The sequence below is a fragment of the Cetorhinus maximus genome, chromosome 5, assembly GCF_964194155.1.
Source record: "Cetorhinus maximus chromosome 5, sCetMax3.hap1.1, whole genome shotgun sequence".
Lineage (NCBI taxonomy): Eukaryota > Metazoa > Chordata > Chondrichthyes > Lamniformes > Cetorhinidae > Cetorhinus > Cetorhinus maximus.
In genome coordinates, this window is record NC_135883.1 from 50,316,370 (window position 1) to 50,330,053 (window position 13,684).

General features: G+C 41.7%; 1 long non-coding RNA gene across 3 annotated transcripts in view; it reads right to left on the reverse strand.

Annotated features, from left to right (window-relative positions):
* The window catches only part of LOC144680637 (uncharacterized), a 96,935-nt gene that overhangs the window by 64,690 nt on the left and 18,561 nt on the right, over positions 1–13,684 (reverse strand). For all 3 annotated transcript variants that reach the window (XR_013576594.1, XR_013576592.1, XR_013576593.1), the window contains 2 exons: positions 11,312–11,412; positions 3,824–3,903 (listed from right to left, as the gene is read on the reverse strand). This is a non-coding gene — a long non-coding RNA (uncharacterized LOC144680637). The remainder of the gene's footprint in view (positions 1–3,823; positions 3,904–11,311; positions 11,413–13,684) is intronic.

The following is a 13,684-nucleotide window of genomic DNA, read 5'->3' on the forward strand; positions in this document are numbered from 1 at the left end:
GTGCAGATACCAAATGCTGGATTCCCCGCACATGATCACCAGCCCAACCTCAAGGTAACACCTTCCAGCAACAGTCATAAGAACACAAGAAACAGAGGCAGGAGTAGACCACATGGCCTGTCAAGCCAAATCCGCTACTCAGCACAATCATGGCTGACCTTCTATCTCAACTCCACTTTCCTGTCCACTCCCCATATCCCTTGCTTTCCTAAGAGATCACAAATCTGTCTATCCCAGCCTTTTAGTGAGACAGAGAGACAGAGAACAGGCAAAGACACACAGAAAACAGGCAATCATGAAGGCATCATGACTGTTGGCAGGATGCCAGCCATTGACCTGTGCTGTGAATGGCCGTGCACCAGATGGGCATTGCGGGAGTGAGATCACTTCCAGTTGGAGCAGAGCTGCCATTGCAGCCCCCACAAAGTGACATGTGTGTAGTCAATGGCATGCCACACCATGGGGAAGTCTGCAATCCTCACAAAGCTGTATGCTCACTCTATCTGCTTCTCTCTGGCAAGAGTGAATGAAACGTATTCAGCTCTTTGCATACAGAACATCAGCAACCTTCCCCTATACAACAGTGAAGAGCAAACTAAGGGAACTTTCAAATATTGCCCATCCCAACCTTGCAAGAGCCAGATGTGGAGAAGTTCATGGTCACCTTCATAGACAGTGACAATGCTGCCTCCCCTCTGCTCTGAGGTTGTAGTTGTGACTGCAAATGAGTGACAGATTTCAGTGAGGACATTCTTAGTGAAGTGGATATACCCCACACACTGTTCCTGAGGTTCATCTCAGAGAAAACACTGGATTGATATGGCCTCCTGTTAAGAGCCCTTCTCCCTATCTTCCTCCTCCCTCTTCCAGAAGCTTGTCCTGCTTGGATTAGAGAGCAGAAGGGACACCAAGATGGATGCATCCATGACTGGGAGCAAGTAGTCATGCAAAATCCTTGAAGCTCAGACCAACTACTACAGCACGTACCACAACACTCACAGGAAACAACTCAAGCCACCACCAAACACTTCGCAGCAACAGTCAGTAGAAATCAAATCAGCAGCTATCCTGAAAATAGTTGATGATCCATTTAAAGAACATTGGTGCAGATAGCGATGATGTCGGTGGGGGGTGGGGGGGGGGGAGTAGGGGATCCTTCCTTCTGCTAACTGCAGGTTCAGCTGTGTGAGGTTAAGAGAGGGCATTAGCTGGATCATGGAGCTCAAAAATAGCAGTGCTGGCTTCAAATCAGTGTCACGCACGGACTGGCATCACAACGTGCCTACTCTGCATACTTGTGGCACATGCTTCCCACGCCGGCACTAACACCTTCATCAAAATACTGCAGTTAATGGCAGAAGCGTGCACGTGCTACTGAAACCATCTGAGGCAAAATGGCACTCAACGCAATGAGATCGCGCACATTCAGGAACCAAATTTCCTGGCCTCTGTGTTCATTGCCCAGATCTCCAATATATACGAACAATTCAATATGGAACTAGATTACCCATCATCCAGTGCTTTAAAATAAAATGTAGTAAGGGCGTCAGTCCAGAGGAAGTGAGCCTCTCTGCCCTGCTCCATCAGAAAAAACTCACTTTGTTTTTGAAAGCTGAGTTCACAAAGTAAATAGGAAGCTCTTCAAACCACCTGTACTTCTGTACTTTATCTCACTTTTCAAATCCATCTATGACCTGAGTCCTGCCCATCTCTGTAACATCCAGCAACCTACAGCCCTTCAAGATCTCAGCTAATCCTCAATTTTCACCATTCCACCAGTGGTGGCCGTGCTTTCAGCTACCTCGGCCCTAACCTCTCGAATTCTCTCCTCAAACCTCTCCACCCTTTTTTCAAGATGTTCCTTAAAAACTGCTTTGACCAAGCTACAGGTCACCTGTGCTTATATCTCATTTGGCCAAGTCTTGTTCGATAATGGTCCTGTGACATGCCTTGGGAAGTTTTGCCAAGTTAAAGGTACTATATAAATAGAAGTTGTTACTATTTCGGCTGCTAAGAAACCAGCCAAGATTCCCTTTATTTGAAGTGTTGTTACATGATAAATATTCATGAGGTCAATGGATGCTTGGACCACAAGAGTCATCTTTGGGTACTTGATAGTTTGTGTGTAGGACAGGAGTCAGCTTTCTTTTTGTGGTGTGGGGCAGCTGGCAGCTGCAAACATCTGACTGAGAGCTCAATCTGCTACATCACAGCTCCCAGTCGAGGATGTTTACAGTAGCACATACTGTCAACCCTGGAGAACAGCTCCTGTTCTATCACAGCGTACAATCTAAACACCAGCTAGCAAGACAACCACACATGTCCAACAGGAAGAAAAAACAGCACATAATTACCAAAGCTGAGCAGTCAGTTGGATATAGAATGCTGGGGTCACAATCAAACAAGCATACAAAGTTACAGAAGACTGGATCCAATACATAATTCTCCATTTACATAAATTACAACATAGTAACAAAAACACAATGGCTTTCTTAACATATACAGGACATTAAAAGGTACATCAGGTGCAAAGGTAAAAGGAAAATTCACTTACCACATAGAATGATGCAAAAACAAAGTCATACAAATACCCAGCTGACAGCCTTACACTCCCAGAAATCCCCATTAAAAATGTTTACCTTAACTCGACTTCACAAAAAAAAACTGATATGGCTGATTTCCAAGCCCCTCCCAGCACACAAATTGGAACTTCATAAATGCCCCCCCAAACTACTCAGCCAATTATCAAAGCAAAAGCAGTCGAGCAGTGACTGTATGTTCCACCTGACATCCCAACACATTGTGGCAAGGACAACTTCAGACCGGTTTACACTTCTAGGCAGAGATAGCTTGGTTATCAGATTCATGTTTCGTACACAGGATATAGGTCACCAGTGGCAAAAAGGACATTCACAAAGTGTAAAATGACACAGCCTGAAGGCACTGGCACCTTCACATTGTATTCACAGGTAAACATCAGCTTTCTTTTAAATTTATAAAATAAATCTTTTAGCCATTTAGATATTTTGATTTTAAAGGATCATGTTACAATATTCCTTTCCTAGACATTTTTAGCCTATTTAAACCGAGTTCAAAATAGGCAGGAGAGTTATTTTACTTTTTGCTGATGAAATCTCAAGCGTTTTAAAAAGATAAATTCCCCTAGGAGACAGAGCTAACAGAAGGTTTTTCATTGGCACTTGGTAAAATAAGCTCGTGGGTGTGCAGTATGCGAATGAGAAACTTCTGGACCCCCCAAATCAATAAGAAAGGGGTTTTTAGGAACAGTTCCAATCCTGAGAAAATTAAATTCCCAGTCTTTTTTAAAAGAACCTTCTTACACATCCCCCAACCGGTATTTCTTTAAGAACTGGAGTAACAGACTAATCTCCTAGCCAGCAGGTGAAGCAGATGTAGAATTCTGCAGCAGTTGACTTCACTGCCATTGACTTTGCACTATTACAACTTCCTGGCAACCCACATATTCTCTCTGGATCCAGTCAGTAGCAGAACAAAGCAAAGCTTTATCACAGCAGAGCAATCCGACATTCCAGGAATTCTTAACACTTGGCATGTTAATCCAAGGTTAGCGGGGGATGGGTAATATATTTATAAAGTACACATATATAAAACTACCAATTTCTCACCAAGGTGACTTTACTCCGTAAAGTATGTCTGCTGACAGTGGCCAACTGAAAAAGCATCAAAAATTAATATTTCACTCATTAACAGTCAACAAGATGCAAAAGACTCAAATCAGTTGAAAAACTAAATTTTAGAAAAAATTGGCACAATACAGCAGAAATATCACATGATCTCTTACCTTCTTTACTCAGTCTCCAGTTCATTATGAGCAACGTATCAAGTAAATCCAGTATAACTGAAGTCAAATCAAGGCCATCTCTGATCAGAAAGACAAGAGCATATTATTCAATGTCTAATGCTTCAGCTGGTAGCAACCTAGAAGAGAGTTCAATGACATCCAGTTAAATAACATAAATATGCTTCATCCTTATTTAAAAAGAGAAAGGTCACTCAAAATTGTCAGTTGGCGATTCTACCATTTCACATCACTTCCTGGCAATTTCATTGTGGAAGAGCTGACTAAGGTGAACTATCTGCCATCTCACACCTTCCACACTGTGGTGCATTTTCAACAAGAAAGATGTCTTCAAAATTGTTAACCTGGAAACAGAGCTTTGCATGGAGTCCCTTTCAGATGGAGCAGTTTGGGTTTTGTCAATTGAGAAACCGAGTATGATGGCCTGGTCCAAAGGTGAAGAAGAACACAAACGGTTGAAAAGAATGAGGCAGGATTAAATTAATCAAATGGTGTTGGCTGGCCCGCAGGCAAAATCTGTTGATTGTAGAAGGAAGTAGGAGAGCATCAAGAGTTTCAATGACCAGAGTGGGGAGGTGGGAAAAGAAAGAGTCAACAGCAGGAAAAGATGGACAATATGATAACTGCCTCCCCTCTCAGTTTTACTGCCTCCTTTATTCTTCCGAATACGAGTACATTCCCTTTACCTACTATCTGGAGCATGTGTTTCTGAAAGATTCTCCGAATTCTGGGTCCCAGAAACTAGATACCCTTTGTTTAGGGAGTCTCTCCAAGTGGCCTTTTCATTTAATCTAGAGAATCAGCCAGCTGAGAAGAATTGGGACAAACTTTAACCTTGCATTGAAAAAAATATCTGTGTTGCATGTGCTGATGACATATTCTTTAGTTTGGAGGAGTTGTTAAACCCAACCATACTGGAGTAGCCAATTAACATTCTCACAGCTTTGGTTAAGCTCCTTCACACTGTCAGGATGGGAAATCAACCATCCCTGTATCATATTGATGTTAGCTAAACAAGATTACTTAAAAATACAAACAGTAATACCAGAATTTCAATAGGGATCCAGATAAGAACTCCTTAACACCTGATCCATCAACTGTTTCTACCTATAAACACAGTGACCACCTGAAGGCACACATCCACTGTGACCATCTTAATCTGGGTGAGTTTTATTTCTATGGTGCTTCTGTTTTGTAATTGACATTCCAAGAATGCACTGTTTCATTAAGAATTACCTCAAATGCCATCTTTATATACTGGGATGAACAATTTCTCCGCATTCACCCATCTGGATATCTACTGAGTATACAATGTTAGGTTTTTCAGAGTTTTTATTTTCTAGAGCCTGCAATGTGCCAACATGCAAGTCACAAAGCACTAAAAGAAAAGTTTGCATTTCTATAGCACCTTGCATAACACCTGGATGTCCTAAAGTGCTTTATAACCAGTCCATGCTGGTGTTTCTGCTCCACTTAAGCCTCCTCCCATCTTTCCTCATCTAAATCTATTAATGTAACCTCTATTCCCTTCTCCGTCCTGTGCTGATCTGGTTTCCCCTTAATTGTATCTGTACAATTCACTACAGTCACTTCCTGTGGTAGCAAGTTCCACAATCTCTTTGGATAAAGAAATTTCTTCTTAGATTTCTTGGTGACTATTTTATATTGACGGCCTCTAGTTCTGCTCTCCCCCAAAGGAGGAAACATTCTCTCTGTATCCACACAATCAAAACCATTCAGAATTTTATAGACCTCACTTAGGTCACCCCTCAGTCCTTTATTCCCCCCAAGAGGCAAGAGAGCCAGCCTGTCAGTCCTTTCCTGATTACCACATTTGTGGTACCATCCTTGTAAATCTTCTTAGCACCCTCTCTAGTGTTTACAGCCAATGAAATACATTGGAAATGTAGCCACTGTTGTGACATAGGAAAAAAGGCAGCCAACTCATACACAAATATAAATATGATAATCAGATCATGTGTATTAGTGGTAGCATGCAGGGGACCATGTTGGAATATCTATGATTGCAAGGGTTAGTGGATCATCTAAGCAGCAAGTAATTTTTCTTGTTAAGGTAAACAGCTGCTTTAGCACCAAGAGCTGGATCATGCAAATAACTCGAGTTAAAAGCCAGCAGGTTTGTTACTGTTATTGAGTATAAAAGCTGGGAAGTCATGCTGCAGCTGTATAGAACCTTGGTTAGGCCACACTTGGAATATTGCGTGCAATTCTGGTCGCCGCATTACCAGAAGGATATGGAGGCATTAGAGAGGGTGCAGGGAAGGTTTACCAGGATGCTACCTGGTCTGGAGGTTATTAGCTATGAGGAGAGGTTGGAGAAACTCGGATTGTTCTCACTGGAGCGACGGAGATTGAGGGGCGACTTGATAGAAGTTTACAAAATTATGAGTGGCATGGACAGAGTAGATAGTTAGAAGCTTTTTCCCCAGAGTGGAAGAGTCAATTACTAGGGGACGTAGATTTAAGGTGAGAGGAGAAAACTATAAAGGAGATGTTGTTTTTCTACGCAGAGGGTAGTGAGTGTCTGGAATTCGCTGCCAGAGGAGGTGGTGGAAGCAGGTACGATAATGGTGTTTAAGAGGCAGCTTGACAAATACATGAATAGGATGGGAATAGAGGGATACGGACCCCGGAAGTACAAAATGTTTTAGTTTGACAGGCAATATGATCGGCGCAGGCTTGGAGGGCCGAAGGGCCTGTTCCAGTGCTGTACTTTTCTTTGTTCTTTGTTAATTAATGAAACACCTCTTGTCTAACAGATTCATCCAAGATGTTAAATAAAAGGTGTGAATTGTTCAAAAATGATTTCCTTTCCTTCTTGTTACTACATTTCCATCTTTTTGCAATTGCTAAATCTGATAGCTGAGAGATATACAAGGCACACGAGGCAGAGAGAGGGAGTGAAAAGGTGCACACACAGGCAAGAGAGGTAGGGAGGGGAGAAGAGACACACACACACCCGATTTATCCTCCACAATTTTAATGTGAGTTCAAGGAGAAAGCTGCCTCATACCAGCACTAAAGCTGGAATGTAATTGCACCCTTTGTCAGTGAAGTAGCAATGTATTCAAGTCTTAAACTAAGAAGACCAGAGGAAGGATATCAGATGAACTAATTGTGACCGGACCTGGATAAGGCTTTTCTTGTAATTGAGCATGGGAGATTAAAGGTATTCTTGACTGAATTAGTAAATACCTAGAACAGAACAAAATCTGAGAAAGATTCCAGACTTAATCCCCAAACTGTGCTTCAGGAAAATATCAGTTCTATTCCCATTTTTCATTGCAACCCAATGACCGACTACTGAGATCAGATTGGTGCCAGCTGAGAGAAGGTTCTGGAATGGTGGTTTTGACCCCTGAATTGACTATCCCATGACTATCCCAATTGACACACATTCTCTTGGTTCACACATGAAGAATGGCTACCAGTGAAACACTTCCGGTAATTTCCGTACTATTTAATGTGGCCATGCAACGGTACAACCTAGCTTTAAGTTGAGTGCAATGACATTCTACAAGCAATGGGTTCTGAGCTGATCTTCCAGATCAGGTTCATACAAATGTCAAATAGCCTGTTGCCTTCTTGCCTTTGGCTGCATTTAAAGAGGTGCCCATTACACAGCAGTGTAAGTGTGTGCAGTGACAATGAATACTTGTACATTGGCAGTGTGGCAGGACCAGCATGTTCTTCCAGAAAAGGGAGAATTTTCCAGTACCACACAACACCTAAAATTAGCCCTGTGAATAGAATAATCTAAATATAGATTGCCTATTTTATATTAGTGTATGTCAATCCAAGGAAAATGCTGCAGTTTAACACTAAATGTCACCTTTAAACAAACAGGTCATTTAGAAAAATCAGGATACTTCGGAAGAAAAGTGGGCATTTTGATATAACTTGGTATGCTCACACAGTCCACCCATTCTCACAATGTGACCCCCATCTCCTTCACCTGCACAGGCTCACTGCTCCCTCTGATTGAAGGTCTCCCATTCGCACATCCCAACTCAATGGGGGACTGATTGAGCTGGGCTTCAGTACCTCCTCCCATCAAGCAAAAGGATCTCTGTCCAAATTAAATGATTGGGCCATCGCCGCTTTTCTCAGTGGCAGTACTGCACCATTCCCAAGAGCAGCCGCGAATTGGTTAGGACCACAATAAAATCCAACAGTAGCCTGTAATCTGGAACCTAGACATCAGGATAATTTCCCCCTTGACCACTTCTTAGCTGGTATGGTGCTGGAGTGCATAATCACCCACCCAGTCTAGAAACTTCCCGTCCACTGTTTTCACTAAAATTAGTCATGTGGTTGGGGGAACAGGCTCCCAATGTTCTGTTGTAATATCAGTGGAAGCCACAGGGAGACCCCACGTAAAATAGATCGAGGTTTTGAAGCCTTGAATGTGCGAGTTATATTTACATTATAACAGTATAACTACACTTCAAATGTACTTCACGGGCTGTTGATCATTTTGGGATGTTGAAGTTGTGAAAGGCTCTGCATTGATACAAATTCTTTCTTTCTCCCTTAACACTGTAAAAGCCGAACCAATGATTTGAAAGTCACATCAGTCTGGGTTGGAAGTTAACGCTCAATGATAACTAAAATTCTTTTAAATATAATGAATACAAATGTCAATAAAAAGGCAAAGAGAAATCACATTTAAAATGGAGCGTGACTGCCAGCACAAACAAATGCCTCACCTGTTCAGGTAAGGATTCTCAGTTAACCAAGGACTTTGCAATAAGGGGAAGAGCTAGCTATGAACAGAACATTCTGTGTAAGTACTGTAGGGTTACCAGGAAGAGGTTACATTCACTGAGACAGCGAGGAGCTTTACTTCAAATAAAGTCTCTCTCACTACAGATTCCGACTTCCCCAGTAATGATAAAGGAGGTCGGGAGTTAAAACCATGGGGTCAGGGGAGAGGGATGTTACTTGCAGTCAGGAATAGACAGAAAGGGTGTAAACAGATGTAAGTGAGCTGAAGCAAATTCAAAACAATTAAACCTTACTGAAAGCTTGAAAACTGCTCTCTGCAAAAACTCAGCCACCCAGCCCACCGGGATGTGGGCGCACGGGACGCCGCCCAGCCCGCCAGGACGCCGCCCAGCCCGCCGGGACGCGGGCGCACGATGCGAGTTAGCACAGTCCCCAGGGAGTTGAACACAGCTACAAAGAGAACAGGGAAAGGTGACAGACAGCTCAGCAGAAAGAACTGCAACTTATTCTGGGGAGAAAATGCAACCAACCCCAAAACTAGTACAAGTGACAGTTTCCCCATCCTTCCTACATTGGAGTGAGTGGTTGCCTGAGAGAAGCATGTGTATGTTCAACTGACCAAAGGCAAATGCCAACCAAAAAGCCACAAACAAATATGATGTTTGCTGAACAATAAAGTTTAGATGCTGGAAGGAGACCTCATTACACAGGGAAGTAGCTGATTGCACATACTCAATGTGTTTAATGGTAATGGTTGGTTAATTACTGCTGAGTCCTACTGCATTTATTGGAAAATTGTACAAAGATGGCAGAATATTTTAAACTCAGCAAGTAATGATGAACGGGAATACATTGCCTGAAAGGATGGGGGAGGCAGATTCAATAGTAAAAGGTAACTAGATTATTATAAAAGGAATAATTTGCAGGGCTACAGGAAAAAAGCCAGGGGGTTGCAGTAATTAGATAGTTCTTTCTGGCACAGGTACTGGCTCAATGGCCTCCTGAGTTGTATGATTCTACAAAACCACAGGAATATCAGAAGGATTTTATTCTCTGACAGGATTTTATTTAACTTTGCTGATATTTTGAAGAACAATGGTTAATATACTAAACAAGGTAACAAACTCTTTCGAGTTATCAACAGTCACAGATTGCAACTCTTTCGAGTACAATCACAGTTCTTGGTTTCCGGGAGTGGGACATGAACCCACAACCTTCTGATTCAAAGGCGAGGGTGCTATGAACTGAGCCACAGCTGACACCTCTAAACAAGGTAACAAGGTGAACTGTTATGCTGGAGTCGTTAATAACTAGTTTGGATATCAATTCCTAAAACAACATTATTGAATTTACAGGGGGTAATTAATTACCTCCAATAATGAAGCAGGCTATGTAGGCCTACAGGACTTCAATAATATAAGCTGACATTCATACCACACAGGTGCAAAATAACAACTAGATCAAACAACCAACAACCACTAATCTTCAATGTCATGAAAATGTAGAGTTCCCCGTCAACCAGAAACGTAACTTAGAATGAGTGGCTCACCTCCAGACCTCCTCAAAACCTCACCACCATCTCTAAATTCAGGAATAAGATGGAATACTGGGTGCAGCCACACAAGACTCAAGAAGCACCACCCAAAACAAAAAAGTATTTGTTTGACCAGTGCCCCCTATCCTAGACTCAATATCCACTACCCCCCTCACCATGCCCAGCACACTGTGGTGACAGGATAAACTGTCTACAAACATACTTCAACAACAACTTCTAATACTCAGAAGGACAAAAGCTAAATCTTTGCAGGAATCTTCAAAATCTGCATTATTGTGACGTAGTCACGTATCGCCATCACTATCCCAGAATCCACTACTTAAAATCATTGTTGTACCCACAACAACACAGGGACCACAAGCACAATCCTCTCAGGGTAAATGGATATGACCTCAAAACCGTCACTCACTGGAGCAAGTAAAACCCCAGCAGCCATTAAGAGACTGCAAGCAATGATGGTGTAAATAAAATCTTCCTGTTTGGAACATACAGTATTTGAGTCCTCCTTGTTATAGAAGGCCAGAGAGAGATATCAGACAAACATTATTTGTCAAAAGCCCTATTCCTCATCTGCTTTCAGCATACATTGCAGCAATACATGGATGTTACACAGAGAGACAGGCATTTATTTTCAATTACTAGATTGCCTATTTACAAACTGAAAAGAACATTGTACAATCACATTTGAAAATGTTTTGTGTGTGTGTCGAACACGGGCTTAAAAATTGTGCTTGGAACAAATCACTGTTAGTGATGCCCTGGTTCTTCAGTAATGCTGGTCCTACATCAAATCAAACCTCAATCAAAACTACCCAGCACATCTCACAATGTTGCAGAGATAAGAGTGATTAATGAACTGTTTATCTTACCTAAGCAACACAACAAACTTTCCACTAGTAAATTACCTTGAACTACATTTCAAGCGTACTGCAGTAATGCAAGTGTCACTGTAATGAATACAATATAAGCCTAACTTCCTGGTTGATAATGGCACAGATAATGCCGTGTTCAGTTTAAAACAACACAATGGTTTTAGTTAGGGTGACCAATTTACTCCCTGGGTTTCTGATAAAGAAGCCATAGCATTTTTTCTCCAAAATCGACGATCTTCATTTTCCCAACAGAACTCTTGATCAGATTCTCTCTGAAGATGATTTTTACCTCACCTCACTCAAATTGCATGCGTCTCCTCTGAGGTCTTCATATGAGGTAGATTGTGGCTCAATTGAAGTTTCTGATGGTATCTTGATCATCACTTCAGCTCTGCCTTCAAAATATAACATTGAAATGTGACCCTGACTGGTTTGAATATGACACTGTGAGGCTTTTGATGCTCAATGTCACCAAATAATGTGCTCAAGAAGAACTGAATCTTACTGCTGGTGACATGTATTTGGTGTATTAATGCAATAAGATGTCACAGTGGTATGTAGAGGTGTGGCTGCTGAGCCTAATCAGTGAATTAGCTGAGCTTGCTTAAATAGAACGGTACTGTAAATAAGATCACTTCTCATTCTTCTAAACTCCAATTGGTACAGGCCCAGTCTATTGTTGTTGGTTACTCCTGTACATTTGATAGCTTTCTAATTACAACATTTTTTTTCTCTCCATTTTTGAGAAAGCAACATCACTGCTTGTCTCATCTTCAGTTCCTTGCTGAGTGCTAGATTACCTGGATGAATGGTTCTATTCTTAGAAATGTGAACTTAAAAAAAGTGACCTGCATTTATGTACCTTTCATGACCTCAGGGCATTCCAAAATACAACAACAGTTCTCCAATGGCCCCACATGCATATTCAATTCATTCTTTAGAGAAAATCCAGTCACACTTTACAGCCAATGAAATACTTTTTGAAGTGCAGTCACTGTTTTAATGTAGGAAGCACGGCAACCAATTTGCACAAAGCAAGCTCCTACAAACAGCAATGAGGTAATCAGATTATCTAGTTTTTGTGATTGGGGGATAAATATTGGCCAAGGAACCAGGGAGAACTCTCCTGTCCGTCTTCAAATAGTACTGTGGGATACTTTTACATCTTCCTGATGGAGAAGAGGGGATCTGAGTTTAATGCCTCATCCAGAAGATGGCACCTCCAACATTGCTGCACTCCTTGGTACTGCATTGGAGCGCCTACCTAGATCGTGCGCTCAAGTTTCTGGAGTGGAACTTGAACCTACAGCCTTCTGACGCAGGTGAGAGTGCTACCCATTGAGCCAAGCTGACACCTTGTGTAAGGTGCTTATTAGTTGCCTGTGTTACTGCCCAGAGCAAATAGATGAATATTGGGTTATTTTTAGATGTACAAGATGGATTCAAAGCCATCTACTGTCTAAAATCTGCAATTACAGTGGACCATATCTTAAATGTGAAATGCTGACATTGAGATGGAAATGGAGATTTGATAGAGGTATTCAAAATCATGAGGGGTCTGGACAGAGTAGATAGGGAGAAAGTTCCATTGGAGGAAGGATTGAGAACCAGAGGGCACAGATTTAAGGTAATAATTGGCAAAAGAAGCAATGGAGAAATGAGGAAATCTTTTTTACACAGCTAGTGGTTAGGATCTGGAGTGCACTGCCTGAGACCGTGGTGGAAGCAGGGTCAAAAGGGAATTGCATAGTAATCTGGAGAGAAAAAAATTCAGGGCTACGGGGAGAAGGCAGGGGAGCGGAACTAGACGAGTTACTCATGCAGAGGGCCAGCACAGATTCGACAGGTCGGACCACTGTACGGCTCTAGGGTTTGAGAGAAAAGTGAAAAGTAACAAGAAAGGTTTGTAGACAGGAAGCACTATATAAGGTAATTGGCAATTTACAGCCCATTGAATAATTTATCTAATTAGCTGATTGATATTTCCTGGAGAAATTCTTCAACCTGTCTAACTATTCCTACTACCTCCCCTGAGTCATTTAGTGGGTAAACTCATCTTTATCCCTTTACTGTTGTTGGAAGTTCATATGTAATGATCAAAATATATTAAATTCAGTATTCAGCTTACAATTCGAACATTTCACCACCTTCAAATGTTTTCTGCTACAACAAAACAGCTTTAGATAGATATTTCACAAATAGGATTGCAAATAAATATTATTTTAAAATCCTGTTTCCACAGGACAGTGACAAATCAATGAAAACATTGGAAAAATTTAAAAATTCAACCATTTTTTTAATATTAACTCTGGTTTATCAAAGAATCCATCTCACAGGAGGAAGCCATTCAACCCATCCTGTCTGTGCTGGTTCGTTGCAAGGGCTTTCCAATTAGTGCTGCTCCCCTGCTCTTTCCCCAGGGCCCTGCATCTTTTCCTTCCAATAAACGTCCAATTCCCTTTTGAAAGTTACTATTGAATCTGCTTCCACCATCTTTTGAGGCAGTGCATTCCCGATGACAAAAACTTATTGCATAAAAAGCTCTTCTTTCTTTTTCCTTTCATGGGATGTGGATGTCACTGGCTGGGTCAGCATTTATTGCCCATCGCTCATTGAGGTGGTGGTGATGAGCTGCCTTCTTGAACCACTGCAGTCCATGTGGTGTAG